At 40.6% G+C, this 15,571-nt stretch overlaps 1 protein-coding gene across 1 annotated transcript in view; it reads right to left on the bottom strand.

Annotated features, from left to right (window-relative positions):
* The window catches only part of sipa1l3 (signal-induced proliferation-associated 1 like 3), a 90,298-nt gene that overhangs the window by 67,801 nt on the left and 6,926 nt on the right, over positions 1-15,571 (bottom strand). The window lies entirely within an intron of this gene.

Genomic DNA, 15,571 nt, shown 5'->3' with positions numbered 1-15,571 from the left:
TATTTTTGGTGCAAAGTGGGCCAAAAACAAACAAGAGAGACTGACTCGCAACAGAAAAGCCGATCAGCTGATCATTAAGCAGTTTCATGATTGAAGTAGCAGCAAGAAGAGGCAGTCGCTCCATATATCGTTTGTTAAGCTTAACGCAGGAATGCTTTACAAACATTCAGAGATGGACTTACACACTTGCTTTACTTCTCTCGGGAATAACTTTGTCGGAGATAAAATGGCGGGTTGCTAGCGAAGCTCCACATGCTATCCAGACCACCAACAGGTCCCGCATGCCACAGCCGCTCTATCACGTGATGCATACTGCTCCGACGTGCTAACGTTCTGAGGCGAGTTACGGCGTGTTGCAAGTTTTGTGAGGTGCTTTCGTGATATTTAATGGATCGGATTACATTTTTTATTTTTCTCCGATATCCGATCCAGTAATTTAGGTCAGTATCGGACCGATACCGATACGTAATATTGGATCGGTCCATCTCTAATTATAACTAGAATCTGATCTAAAATTATAACTAAAATATCTAAAATTTTACATTTTGGTGACCTTTTATCCACGAGTGTGACTTCAAGAATAATAAGGGGGGGAAAAAAACAAAAAAAAACATGCAAACTGTCAACTTCGAGTCCCTCTCGAGCATTTGTATGCACACACATGTGCGCACACAAACACAATGCCAGTAGCCAGACACTGTGGTAACATGAGCCTACAGTGAAACTGAAGTACTGCATCTCAGCAGGTCCCAGGCCCCACAGAGACCAGGCACTGTTTGCCTGCAGGACTGGTGAGCGCAAACAGAGTACAGTAGGTCCATTGAGACTGAGCTGAAACACAGAGCTGCAGAAAGCACTGTAGCTGTGAGAAAAGAGAAACAAAGACTGCAGCCAACAGCAAGGAAATTAAACCAGCGCAAACAGCAGCAGAGGTAAATCTCTAAGGTAAATACATACTCTGTATTTGTTAAGCATTTGTATTAAGTGCTATAAAACAGCTTCCATATCAATGCTTCCTATATTCTCCCCCGCATCTATTCATTTAAATTTTTTAACCACTTCTCCACTTCAGGGTTGTTTCTATGCATTTTCAAAACTCTGGAATAGATGCTGAGGAAATGAACGATATATTTGTCAGACACAATGACCTAATAACCTAACTATTATACAGTTGCCTTGCTCTCCGATTCAAAGCTCAGTTGCTACTCAGTCATGGAGGTCAGTCAATTATCTGGGGTGTTTCCTCCTTTTGTCACACAGACTCCAACTCTGCTGTTCTGAACCCTGTGATGAGTTCCCACCCTGTTGTGTCACTCAACTGCGTCCCATTGGTCCTATTGGTCCTGGCTTCACTCACCTCAAAGCTAAGAAACGTTAACGCAGGAGCAGCCAAATCAGTTTCACTAACAATTATTTCACATTGTTGCTGCAACACATCGCACTCTGGTATCACATGATAATGATCACATGATGATGACGAGAATGTGAGCTCCCTGTGTAGACATTGTGCAATCAGAGCCTGCAGCAGGTGGAGAACCGGGGCTTTAAGTGGTCACAACCACTACCCCGAGTTTACCAAAGCTGCAGAGCAGAAACAGCAACCATCATCACTGGTCCACGACAGTGAAGTTGGACTCCATCCACAGGATGAGACTCACATGAGGGAGCGCTGTTATTCATTGTCACAAACTGAATGCAGTGTTACTTATTAATTTATTTAAGAAAACATGGCTGTGCCCCCCTTTTGCACACATATGCTCTCACCCGTTTCCTGCATCATTAACACCTCAAATACAGTCCAATTCTGCAAGAAACTCTGGATACTCTGAAGATGTTGCTCAAACATGGAGGAAACTGATGGGATAACAAATATTAATTATAAAGTCCTAGCATCCCTTTAATGTTTGTAATCATTTTGGTTATTTCTCTTGTTTTCTTAGTACTCTTCTCATTATTATTGTTGAGTTTCTTTGTTTTTGTACCACTTGTTCTTCTTACACTGGACTTAAGGTTGCAGTTGTGTATTAAACATTTACAAGGACATCTATTCCTGGCAAAGGAGAAGCAGAGAGGCAGGTGGTGAGTACAGTGAACGAAGCCTATTCAGAAGATATTATAAAGAGGGGTTTGTCTTGACTGAAGAGGATTACAGGAGAAGGTGTGGTTCTTCTTAACTCACAGTGGTATTGTGTGCATGTGTGTGGGCTTGTTTTACTATTCATGGGATTCTGAAAAGAGGAAGCCTACTATACTGGTGTGGACCTAGATCTTTATGGGGGCTAAAAATGCTGGGCCCCATAAGTTTAAATAGCTTTTCAGGGTTAAGACTTTAGTTGTGGTGGTAAAGATTAGGGTAAGGGGTTAACCCATGTATTAATGTTGCGGCTGGTTGTGTTTTTGACCTACCCAATAGGGTTCAGAGTCAACACAGGAACAGCGCAGATGCTTTGCTTTTAGAATCCAGAGGTCAAAATCTGCACTGCATTAAAACCACTGTGGTTCTAATGCTTAAGAAAATACTGTGATAATTTATGAATGGTTGTTTGTTTCAAGTCACACAGAGGAGGTGAGGAGGAGTTTTACTAGCTGATAGAGGTTTCAGCCTTTCAGAGCTATCTCAGGCATTTGGGCTGACAGCGACATCTCTGAAGTGGAATTAGGCCAATAACAACAATCAAACGGAAGGTGTGTCTGCTCCAACCATCCTCAAATGCTTCAAAGCATACTCACAACACAAGCACTGTACCATCGGATCACCATCATCACTTTCTTTCTCAAACTTGGCTACAGCTGCAGGGAAGGCACTGAGGGCAGCGCCACTGCCATTATTCTCATTCCTTACCCTGCAATCCACAGTCATCACGGTCCCGGCTTGAACTGATGTGGAGCTGTGTCACAACAAGCTAAATTCATGCAGAAGTCATCTCCCTTTCTCTCTGTGTTTGGTTTAAAGCGTGGCGTGAGTCCAGGGTGTGGTCCTACAGCCATGCATGCACTCACACTGAGCTGCACATGTGCTCTCCAAAGGATACAGTGCCCTATTTGTTTTCCGGGGCTAGGAGTTACGGTGTGGAGTGAAAACATTTAACTAATGGCATGAAGTTAAAGATTAAAAATAGGACAAAGGGGAGGGAAGGGTAAAGAGAGTTAAGAAGGAGCATTGGAAGGAATTATTTGACATTTTGGGCAATATTCAAGATCCCAGTTTCAACAACAGCAATCTTCGTTCTTTCTCCATTTATTTTTCAACAATACTTCTCCATCCATCCCTGCTTATCCCTTTCAGGGTTGCAGGGGGGCTGGAGCCTATCCCAGCTGTCTTAGGGCGAGAGGCAGGGTACACCCTGGACAGGTCGCCAGTCTGTCACAGGGCTGACAATACTTCTATTAATATAAAATTAAAAAAAAAAAGACTATTATAAAGCAGAAAATGGTCTTCTTACCAACATGTCATAATTTATATTCAAACAACAACTTCATTTCTTTTTATTTTCCAAACATCAGGGGAAAAATTGCTTCTTGTCCCTTCAAAACCAAATAAATAAATTGTCTGTTAGCTCCACATTGTTTATTGTTAATGGCCTTTTGAAGATGAAGCAACCCAAATACAAACAGCCTTGGCTCTTGTTGAACTTCCTTTGATATGGTTTACTCATGGGTCACACTCTTCGCTAAATAGGTAAATCTTTTTGCCCAAATGCAATGAAACCTAACCTGAAATGAGATAGATTAATGTCACAATAGTTTGCCATTAACCACTTATTACATATTAATGTGAAGTGTGTGTTCACCATGAAGCAGAGATTTCTGTTGTCTTCATACCTTCATTCGTTTAGCTTATAATGGCAACAGGATATAAACTGGTATAAAAACCTGACAGGTTACCGTTTTGTAACTAGCCTTTTTTTTTTTTTTTAATTTCAACACCACTACTCTTCCCGGATTTAACTTTCAACACTGAAATTAAGCCCATTTCCCCAAAAGTCAAACTATTTGTGAATAAATTAGCAGGGTAGGGGGGGAAACAGCGCCTCGGGGATTAGCACGGGGCTGCCAATATTCAAAACTCAGACGCGGGAACGGCTGAAGAAACGCAGCCATCTGCAGACAATTGTGCACACGAGGGAAGAGCATCTGGAGTAGTTAATGGGTGCAGGTAAGTCTGTGTTGAGGTGTTTGGGTTGAGATCAGCGACAGTCTGAGAGAAGTCTGAGACACACAAGGACAGAGAGGTGTTGTGAGTGCCTTTAGGGAGCAAATTGGTCAAGCAAGTTTCAGTCAGGTACTGTGAAAACACACACACACGCACACACAGGTAGCTCCAGCACGGTCTACAATGTAGACCGTCTCCTACGTCTACATTGTACTAAACCTTTTGTCTTTGTAATCATACTCATTAGAGAAAGAGGAGATCTCCTCCTTTACCACAATCAGATGTCACTCTATTCTTCTTTGTCTGTCTTTGTTTTAGTCATTACTGTTTCTCAGGTAAAGCCTCTCCTGCCACACTGAACTGAGCAGTTATCTAATCAGAGCTCAGCTGCAGAGGTCACGGGGAAAACACATATACAAAAGGGAGGATAAATCCAGGGAGTGAAAGAGGAGAAGGAAGCACATGAACTGGGCCTTTTTTCTTCTTCCTTGCAACAGACCTTGCTTTCAGCCTCTCCCACGGTCTGTCCCTCATCCCAGGCCTCTGAGTTATCAGCTCACCCGTCTCCTCTCTCACAATGATAACAGCCTCTACTGGTGTGTGGAGAAATACTAACTTTTGTCACTTCCTTCACCCCTCCACTGCTCTCTGGCCGACTCCTGTGGGACAGTTAACAAGCCTGTCGCTGCTACATGCACTAACGTTTGCTGGAAAAACAACTGCATTGATCACTGCCTTTGGCTACAACAAACAATTAAGCAGAGAGCTGACACTTTTGACATTTTCCCTCCAATGTAAAATAAATTTGACCACATAAATATTTTCCACAGTAGTGCATGATCTAAATGCACTGAATGCCAAGTCTGCAGTGAGAGAAAAAGATTAAAAACAGCCAGGGAGCTACATGTTACAATGAACGTGTTTCGAGGACTGGCATCAGAAGAACTAATTACAACACTGCTAATTTACTCGGGCACTCGAATAAACAGCACTTGAAGGCATACAAGTTTCCACATGTAGTGGCTCAGGAAAACTCTGTTCAGGCTCAGCAAAAAAAGCTAAGACAAAGATGATGTATGTGTGAGGGCAGGGCACAAGCAGGAGCCACACTACTATTTATGTTCACCTGAAAAGAGTTTATAAGAGGCTTGTTTAAAGCGTGTGACCACAGTTATGCATGATTTATGGTACTGCATTAAATCTATGGCAGGGCTCTATATCCTATGCCGCAACGTAGACACTGCACTTTTAGGTTGTAATATGCATTGTAAACAAGTACACTGATTAGCATAAGGATCATCTTTGTGAATCTCAGTGTAATAGGCTGCTATTGTGTCTAGTTTGCTCATTCTGCCAGTGGAGGCTACATAATTTTGAGTAAATTCAAGAGTCGGGACCAGCTACGTTTCAGTAAAATTAACTGTTGTTCACTGTCCACCATGGACAGGTCAGTTTGACTTGTGGTACCAAAGCAATGCGCACACATCAGTCTAGATGTCACAAGTACGTGGAGGGGGGGGGGGGGTCAAAGAGATTTTTTCCAAAACCAAATTTGAGCATCAACATCATGAGATACATCATTATTTCAATAGCAAAACTGGAGTAGAGAAACAGAAACTAGATTTGTTGCCCTGGATGCTGGATCTGTTTTCTGATTATTCCCTGGAGAGACCTTCAAAAAGCAAATGCTGGGACAACATTCCCAGGGTCATATCACCACGTAGGATCAGTGGCTTATCAAAACAAGTTATTACATATCAATGTCTACTTTTTACCTACATCCTCTAGTCGTAAATATAAAATATTACATGGTTTTATCAAATATGTTACTTACTGTAAAAAAATAAAAAAATAAAAAAAATCTGCTGGTTTATATTGGAAATAAACTAGATGGAGCTTAATAAGCAGAAATCTAACAAACACATTAGTGTCTAAAAAGATGCCTTTGGAAATGGCAGCCTATCAACATAAGTTGATTGTTGACTACAAATATACATTTTTAAAGATGCATACACATACACATAATGAATACTCAAGACAACAAAAGGCGCCCGAGAGTTACAGAAATATACTGTATGTTTGCAAGAAATTCCCCCTCACACAGCAGACTAAATATATTGTCTGCCCTGCTGTAGCAATGACATAAACACATTATCATACCATACACTGTCTGAGCTGTGTAGACCAATGAACTAAATAACCTCCATCACAGCACCAAATCTGATTTTGAAATAAGGAGGGGGGAAAAAATGCACATTTTGATACAGTACCATAATAAAGTGGGACAAGAGGCATCCATGGAATGACCGCGCGCTATACTCAATTAGCATTAAAACAATGGCACCACAGTGAGCAGCAACAGCCTGAGACCTGAGCTGTGAAAAAACTGACAGTGGGAGAGACCACATGTATGTACAACAGTGTGTATATATGCATGTTTGTAAATTTATGCAAGTTTCTCGTCACACATGCCACAAAATGCCAGGGGAATATACCATGTTACTGTTGATGTTTCATGAAATATTTCAAATAAAAAACAAAAAATAAAACAACTTAAACAATCCCCACCTCATCCACCTATTCCTATACATGCGCGAGATCCTGTGGGTGTGTGTGTGTGATCTGCTGTCTCTGTTTTAAAAGGACATGCTGGTCACTAAAAGAAAAATATCCTGTGCGACAGAGGAATGAGGAAACATTCAAATCTCTCTACATGTTTCCTGATGCTGTTTGGAGAATTTGGAAGCAGCCTTGTTCCTCTCCGGAAACCAGGATGATCCAATCTTAAACTATCCTAACAATGAAAGGGCAGGGTGAGTCTCCAGGATTGCAGCTGCATGCCACAGACAACTCCACGGCCTCTTTCTGAAATGAATGTTTAGACTCATACCCTGTGAACTGGTCATTTATCATGATGACGGATCACAGGGTAAGACCATTTCTCTCCCTGATGCCTAACGGCTGATTCACAGCAACACTCATATTCACCACACACTTGCGTCTAGGGCTGAACGATTATGGAAAATAATCTAATTGCGATTTTTTGCCCCAATATTGCGATTGCGATGCGATATGCGATTATTTTTTAAGGTCTTTGTCTTCTGTATTATTAAACAAAGACAAGCAATACATCATATAGTATGGCCAATACTATATTACATTAATTTTAAACTGTTCTTTCCTGGAAGACAGACCTCTGTTATGATGACATGAGGTGATGCATGAATTGATGACTGACATTTTTATTTAACTTCTTCAATCACAACAGTATATTTGAACATACACAATAGTTTATTTTTAGCTTACAAACATCTGAGCATAAAGTGCTGACAAGGAACCCTGGTGTAAACATTAAAATGAAAGTCAGTACAATGTGCAGATTGCAGAAATATACATAAAAAAAATCAGTGGCTTTACCACACTCAGTTTTTCGACATCTGTGAACTACTAGACAGTCATTCAATTAAAAAATAATATGAAATAAATAAAACTAATAAATAAAAAATACACACATCTTACTGATCTCTGCAGTCAGTAACATTACACATAAAGTGCAAACATAATAGCAATTGTATAAACACACACACAAACACGCCTTTAAAGTTTAAAGGCGTGAAATTGGACGGTCTAGCCTTCTGATTAGCTAATCAGAAGGCTAGTTCTGATTAGCGTCACCGCTGTCTCGGTGGAGTTTAATAAACTCGGCCGTCTGCTTCTTGCTATCTAAAATATAACCAGACACTGGTGTAAATTCTCGACTGTCTCATACTTCTGTTTAATAAGTTTTCTGTTTGACGTTTAGTCAGCTGTGTGAAAACCAAGGAGGAACCCACCCGGGGGATTAATAAAGTTTTATTTTATCTAATCTAATAACTTTAATCTCAGCCAAACCGATTTACTCACGAACAAACAAAACACTGAAAAAAGCCCAACAATAACATTTTTAGGTTGTCTAAGTGACTTATATATTACGTTTAACCCGAGCAGCGAAACTCCGCGGTGATCTGAAAATGATGTGCCGGGAGTTGTGCCGTTCTCGGCCGCATCAGTAACCCTCGAGCTCCCGGCTAGCTGTCGAGCTGGTGGGTAGCAGACGCCTCTGAAAACGTCGAAGCACTTTTGCAAATATGGGATATCTTGATAAACCGAGCAGATATTTGATGTTTACACAACTACTTTCTCGCCTGAAAATATGTTAAAAGTTTATTTTGTGACCCAGAAAGATTAGTATGAGTAATTTTAAAACTTAGTAGCGGCCGCCATTGCTGGAAACTGGAGTTTGGCTGGGCCGCGCTATGAATTCTGGGATATGGTAGTAATTTGGACAGCCTTCGGCGCGTCGCTGTGACGTAATCGGTCTACAAATGCGGCCTCAGGAGGATGCAGCCCATGAATTTGGACATGTCCAGAGTATAATCGCAGCCTTTGCGGTTAGAAAATTGCACTTGATCATGTCGCGATATTATCGCAAATGCGATATATCGTTCAGCCCTACTTGCGTCCTCCTCAGAATACACTCACTTCCTGTCCAGCAGCTCAACTTCCAGCTGGCAGCACAGAAGGAGAAGTAGTAAAAAGGCTGATGAACACCTTCAAAGAAAGTACAGATCGAATTTTCCCACCAGAGGTTCCTGGAGGCTACAAAGAGGCCAAAATGTGGTCATTCACACATCCATGTAACAAAGAAGAACTGACTCATTGTTGGGACATAATTGCCTGGAACACGACAGCCTTTTGTTGACTTTGTGATTCAGACAATTTACTGAGATGAAGGGCTTTTATACTTCCTCTTTTGCATTACCATTTTTGATTGCTGATTTCAAACACTCGGTTGTTAGTGTTGAGTTTCAAACTGTAAGACTAAAAAACAGATGGGTGAAAACTGAAGCAAAAATCCAGAGCTGATCTTACTCTAGTCCGGAGTAATGCCACTGTAACAAGTTCTGCAACTGTGAGAATGCAGGCGTGGGACTGGGCCACTAACTTATTAAAATAAAATTAAAAGATTGTGACTTATTGAAATGAGATCATCAGGACAAAATAATTACTCTTGCGTTCATTTCACCAAGAAGCTTCTGTTTGGTTACTTGTTATAAATAAAGCACATCCCTTTTTTTCATAAAAGATGCATTCATTTATTTATTTTTTGCTTTGTAAAAGACCAAACTCACACATCATTTTCAGCTTGAGCCAATACAACTAAAACAGAACTTTTAGTAGGTAGGACAGGATGAAGGAAAGGTGAAGTGAAAGTTTGTTTAAAGGCACCCAAACAGGACATGAACAGCATTAGCGTTGCAACGAGAGTCAATGTAAAGTGAAATAAATTCAGTGACTGTACAGTAATGGCAGCAATGATGGTCAGCATCATGACACAGTCTCGCATTTGGTTGATTGACAGCACGGCAAATTGGTTAGAGGGTCATCTAGGCTTGAACGTGGAATGACCACTAGCAACCAACCAACTGCAGCGACAAGGGAACCTTGGAAAGGATTTTCAGGTGTTTGCAGCTGCTTGTGTCTCCAAGGCCCCTAAGTCAGCCCGTATTTGGTGGCATCCAATACTTGGCTGTAAATTTCAGCTCTCTGTCACTCGACAGCTGTGTGGTCCTTTCTTAATGTCCGTCTGCACCATAGACATTATCATTGATATTACTGAAACTTTAAAATGTAACATCTTGTGATAACAGAAGAGGACTCTCTGCAGCAACATCTTAGCAAAGCTCAAGCTGGTGCCTTTGTGAAATGGGCTTCACTTCTTTATTTAAATATATTTGTTTTCCATTTTAATTAAATTTAAGGAAAAGTTTAAAGCATGAATTTCTATGGGAAAATCAGCTGCATGTTTATTAAATTAAGAAATAAAAGAAAAACTTTTATTAACAATATTGAACACAGTAGTCATGATTATGATTGTTGCTGTAATCTGCAACCTTACGGAGGGGTACTATCCAAATTGTTTAAACTGTGTGTCACAACAATACAAATCACCAAAGATCTATGCTTTTTCTAGGTTGGCTTAAAAAGTAACAACAACAACAACAACAACAACAACTACTCGTCCCTAGTGTGTGCAAGTTGGCCACGCATGCATCCAAAAGAGGGTATATCCCCACCCTAAAACAGACAGCAAGTGAACCTATGACCTGACGGGTGTTTGATGGTCAAGCTCGTGTGTATGTCAAGCGCATGGGGTTAATTCACTCTGTCTCACTACATTAATAACAGATGGAGACACAATCAGCTGTTTCTTTATCCCGTCGTGCAGGATTTCCTGTTTCCAGCACATTTCTGGCATGCTAAATACAATAGAGCTTTTTGTGGAATCATACACACACACGCAGACGCAGACGCCACCTGTCATCTCCACATGTGATGGCTCAGTTAAGAACAGATAAGAAGCAGGTGTAACAACATACTCGTTGTCTTAACGCTCTAGACATGGCTACCTGGAAATGAAGACATTATAGAGAAAAGTGTCTGCTGTCCCTTTCACCTCCGTGGCATTTCATATTAACGAGCAAGTATTTGAACGCTTTGGAAGTCTCTGGAACAAAGTCTTTTCCCTAGAGATCAATTGAATGAACTGTGCTTCTAGCATCGTCATCAGCATCACTCACCATCCTCATTCGTGTTTTAAAGAGAGGGCAGAGAGAGACTTTACAAAGGAAAGGGAGGAGAAGGAGTAACAGCTGAGAGCTCTTAATGTCATAAAGGTGAGGACATTCAGTGCTGTTCAGGGATAAAGCAAGTCTATAGCCAATTGGTGAAGCTATTCCTATTTTTCATGCGCTCAGATTTAATGTAAGAATTCGGATAATCCTCAAAAAATTGAATCCAGTTTTCTAACACTCATGTAAATTTTAGTCCTTCTCTGTTTCAAAAAGGACAGATCTAAGTGTTCATATTTAAACTCACTGCCTGTCAGGGCTAAGTACAGACTCTTCTGGAGTAGATATCCATTTATAAATCTGTAGCGTGGCCTTCACTTTAAATTACCGAATGGACTGCATTACAGTCTTGTGAAAATCACTCTTTATGTACAGCACTTTATCAGGTTGTCTAAATGCCTTTGTAGCCAGTGGATCTGCTTTAACCCTGTCACAAGCTGAGAGTTAAGTCAGTAACACTATTTAAGTGTTTTGTGGATGGACGATGTGGTTCTCTCTCTCTCTCTCTTTCATTCTCTCACTCTCCCCTCTGTTACCAACGATGACCACGAAGCGGACGCAGGCCAACCTGTGGCAAGACAGGCCTCCTCAACATCTGGGTTTATCCTCGAGCTAAAACCAACAGGCTATATTTACCCGAGTCAAACACATTCAGAGGAGAAAGATGGAGCCTAGGACATAGCCTGTGCTGCTAAAAAGACCTCTTTTAAAGAAAGAAAGTGGCACAGGCCTGTGATTATCTGATTCATTCTCTTCTCTGACAAGAAGACACAGATGGGTAAACAACACCTTAAGAGAATTTGACCACTGAGGGAATGAGAAAAAAAAGAGGAGGCAGTTTTCACAGATCAGCTGCCTTCCTAGAAGATGTTTTATCACTGCACAAGAGGCCATAAAGCAGAGACTCATTTCATGTGCACCTCCCTCTGTAAATCTCTGGCCTCCTGATACCATCATGAATGCTGACTTATGGACAAAACCCTTGAGGGAAAATACATCAAAGAGAGTGGAGGGGGGTGGGCTGTAATGCTGTCACTCATCTAATGCTATTTGATATTAAACTGTACACCTGAACTCTAACACAGAACAACCATTCAGCATGTGTTTATGCACAGTATCTAAACAACTTTCATTAGGTTTGCAAACAAGAGCTTGTTGCATACACAAAGATGCTGCTGAGTCCAATCTACATGTATATAAAATGATATATATACATTCATGTATACAGAAATATATTTTCAGTTAGACAAAAACATGTTCATGCTGACTGCTCATAGAAACTGTGACTTAGCACACTGTAACCACAATATTACATAAAACTACACTACATTACATCATTATCAAATGAAATGCAATTTTCTGTCCTTTCTGTTGAACTCACACTTATTACACCCACACAATACCTCTACATTTCTGTCCTCCTCTCTCTCTTATTGCCTCTTACTATTCTACCTTATATGTACACACATCTGTATGTTACAGATTACTGCTCTGCAACTGTATTCTACCTTTAATTAAATCTAACTGTATTTTAATTGACTGCACTTTCCTTCCACACACACCCCCAATCCCCATGTACCTGCATCCACAAGGTGCCTGCTACATAAAGATTAAAACAATCTCTGTCGAGACATTTCAACTTATTTGCATGCAGTGTAAACAAAAATGAAATTGATGGTTGCTTGTTGAAAACACTACAGAGGATATAGAGCAATGGCAAAAAGCCTAGAGATTTCTATATATGGATTCACAAAGTAAATACAGGGTGTAAAGGTGCTTTTAGACAAGGCGCACTCTGAAACACACTTTTTAAATGGCTCGCTTGGTTTGCTGCTGCGCTGAGCAAAAGAGCAACTCAGCTTTTAGACGCTTTACGCCAATACAAATGAGGCATCCAGCCCTCAGCAGCAGCAGGCAGGGAAGGCAAAATGGGAGAAGTGTTGACACCTGTTTCTGAGTTAACCCTGTAGCTTTATAGCAGGCCAGACCCCTGTCAGGTTGAACACTGCCGCTCATCTTATGACAGCTCGATACCACATTGGATTTGTGGTCTAGCTGCACATACTATCCATATGACCCTCACTGCACACTTAACTGCTAGGGGTGCAACGATATTCGTATCGATATTGAACCGTTCGATACAGTGCTTTCGGTTCGGTACGCATATGTATCGAACAATACAACATTTGTAATTTATTTTATCAACTTTCCTTCTGACGATGCTGTCTGTGTTGAGTTCTCAGTGAATCTGTGTTCGACTACTCCGCCTAGGCTGCACTGTCGAGCGCAGATCCACTGAGCGCTCAACACAGACAGCATAGTCAGAAGGAAGAGCGCAGGGCACCTCCCCCACCCTCATTCAGATCTGGCGTTTGGAATTATTTTGGTTTTCATGTGACGTATGACCCTGAAGGTAAGCGAGTCATGGACTAAAGTAAAACAGTATGTTGGATGTGCCATGCAATGCTCAATTACATGGGTGGGAACTAGTGTGTTAGCGCAGTTAGCTCGTTAACGTGTTGGCCGTCTAGCCCCATGCACGGGGCGATCCGCGGTAGCTCGTTAACGGAGATTTGCCGTGTTGTGGCGTTAAGGTCATTTCAACGAGATTAACCTGAAAGCACTAGTGGGAACACAACGAATATGACTGCACATTTACGCCGACATCATCCTAGTGCAAAGACAAAAACAACAAGCATGCTACTAACTTTAGCCGAGTCATTTAGACAGCTGTTAGCACATGATTCTCCTTATGCTGCTGAGAATATAGCCCAGAAGAAGCGGATAGTATAGCTTTTATTTTGGAAAGAGACATTTCTCTGTAATAAACTCTCTTTTCCAAAGATGAGTGATTCCTCAATCAGATACAGGGCTTGCAATATCGCTAGCCTGACGTCCTGGGGCTAGCGATTTTTTCAGTCGGGCTACCAAAATCTATCTCTTCCCTGCCCGTCGGGCTATTGTAGGAAGGAAAAATATATGTCAATGCTTTTGCATTCTTTCAGAAATGTAGCTGGGTAATTATGTCATTGGCATCGGTGAGCCACTGCCAATATGTGACATATTGAAATCGCGTTTGAATTTGCGCTTGTTTTTTTGCTTTCACTTTGCAATCGTGCGAACTGTGTATAGAGAGCGACAGCACTGATCTGTGAGTGATGATAATTTGTGCACCAATTCCTCTGACATCGTCTTATTAATCGTTAGCTTACTATGCAAACATGACAAGTGAAATCTCCCGCAGCAAGCTTAAACATGTGAGAGGTTGATCGCGCAGAGAATCGCTGAGCTTATGTGAGTGCGTGTGTAAAAGCAGCAGGATTTATATTTGACTACGATGACCTGGATGACTGAGAACCTTCACAGACAGATATATATTTTAGTTCTGCTGAGCCAAATAAGACAGGTCAGGGTGAAGAAGTGACAGCCAAAGAAAAGCTTACCACAAAACGGAGAAGTTATGACAAATCAGACTATAAGGCAAAAAGAAAGTGCAGCTTTATGGTTTCATGGACAAAAGAATTTCTGTGGCTGCAATATGACAAGCGAAATAACCAGGGCTGCACATAAGTGGTCCGCAGGTGCGCATTCGCTGTCAAAATAAAAAAAACACGCACAAGGGTTAGGGTTAAATTTAAAAACTGTACTTTTGAGTTAAAATATATATTTATAATTTTAATAAATGACAAATTAAAAAGGCATGAACATTTTTTTTGTATCGAAAAAATATCGAACCGTGACACCAAAGTATCGAATCGAACCGAACCGTGAATTTTGTGTATCGTTGCACCCCTATTAACTGCACTTCTTGTGCTTTTTCTCTTTTCTTTCTTCATTGGAGAAAACGTGGACTACAACTGAGTAAATATTGGCTTTGTTCAAGTTTTCCTTTGCTTACATTTAAAAGTTTCTAGCATTTGTGTTGAGGATATATACACATATATGTGTATTGGCCATTTATTTGTGGGTTGTTTCCCAACAAAGTAAAATATTTTGAATCTATGCAGAAGAAAAGACATTGTATAGAGGAAGTTTTTTGGAGATTTTGTTTGGTATTATATTACATTATTCATTTTTAAGTAACCAAAGAATTTAGCCTTTTATTTTGTTTGCATTGTTCTGTGACACTTAAAACTTTTGACTGATCTGAATTAGGGCTGCCACAAACGATTATTTTGATAGTCGACTAGTCACCGATTATTTTTGCGATTAGTCGACTAATCGGATCATCATCCATTGGACATAAAACCTACAGCTTATTGCACCAGCGTGCATCTGCTCTTATATAACTATCATTAGCTTACAGCTTTAAGTGTTTAAGGTATGTGCTAACTAAAAATAAAGACAAGATGATAGTTTATTAAATTTTAGCAGATTTAGCAAATTTGCAGATTGTTTCGGTGAAATTTAATAAACTCCTTGCTATCTATAATATAACGGGACACCGGAGTATATTCTCGAGCATCTCACACTTCTGATAATCAGTTGTCTGCTTGACGTTTATTCAGCTGTGTAAAAACTATAACTTTAATCTCAGCCAAACAGATTTACTCAGGAACAAATAAAATACTGAAAAAAGCCAAACAATAACATTTTTAAGTTATCTAAATGACTTATATATCATGTTTAACCTGAGTAGCGAAAGACGGCAGTGGGTTTGAAAACGATTTGCTGGGAGTCCGGTGTTCTCACCGGCTCTAGTGAGCCTTGCCCCCGGCTAGCTATCGAGCTAGTGGGTAACAGATGT

Source organism: Diplotaxodon limnothrissa, linkage group LG14, assembly GCF_057381915.1.
Source record: "Diplotaxodon limnothrissa isolate DT_005_m linkage group LG14, D_limnothrissa_male_GT1.1, whole genome shotgun sequence".
NCBI classification, from domain to species: domain Eukaryota; kingdom Metazoa; phylum Chordata; class Actinopteri; order Cichliformes; family Cichlidae; genus Diplotaxodon; species Diplotaxodon limnothrissa.
This window is presented reverse-complemented; position numbering and strand designations above follow the sequence as displayed.